Below are 320 nucleotides of genomic sequence, written 5' to 3'. Positions count from 1 at the left end.
CACACACCACACACTCCCCCACACCCCACCACACACACACATCCCACACCCATACTCACACCACTACACACACACACACACCATACCACACACCGCACACCACACCCATACCCCACCACACACACACACCACACACTCCCCTATACTCAACTACACATCACACACACACCACACCCATACTCACCTCACCACACACACACCACACACTCCCCCACACCCCACCACACACACACATCCCACACCCATACTCACACCACTACACACACACACACCATACCACACACCGCACACCACACCCATACCCCACCACACACACACAC

The 320-nt window shown here is 55.9% G+C and overlaps 1 protein-coding gene across 9 annotated transcripts in view; it reads right to left on the bottom strand.

Moving 5' to 3' along the window:
- PALLD (palladin, cytoskeletal associated protein) overlaps positions 1-320 on the bottom strand; it is a 452,487-nt gene that overhangs the window by 251,046 nt on the left and 201,121 nt on the right. The gene's annotated exons all lie outside the window — the stretch shown is intronic.

The sequence above is a fragment of the Sapajus apella genome, unplaced genomic scaffold (assembly GCF_009761245.1).
Source record: "Sapajus apella isolate SASKATOON/1434 unplaced genomic scaffold, GSC_monkey_1.0 scaffold39, whole genome shotgun sequence".
Lineage (NCBI taxonomy): Eukaryota > Metazoa > Chordata > Mammalia > Primates > Cebidae > Sapajus > Sapajus apella.
The sequence above is the reverse complement of the archived record's forward strand: the minus strand, read 5'-3'. Positions and strand labels throughout refer to the sequence as shown.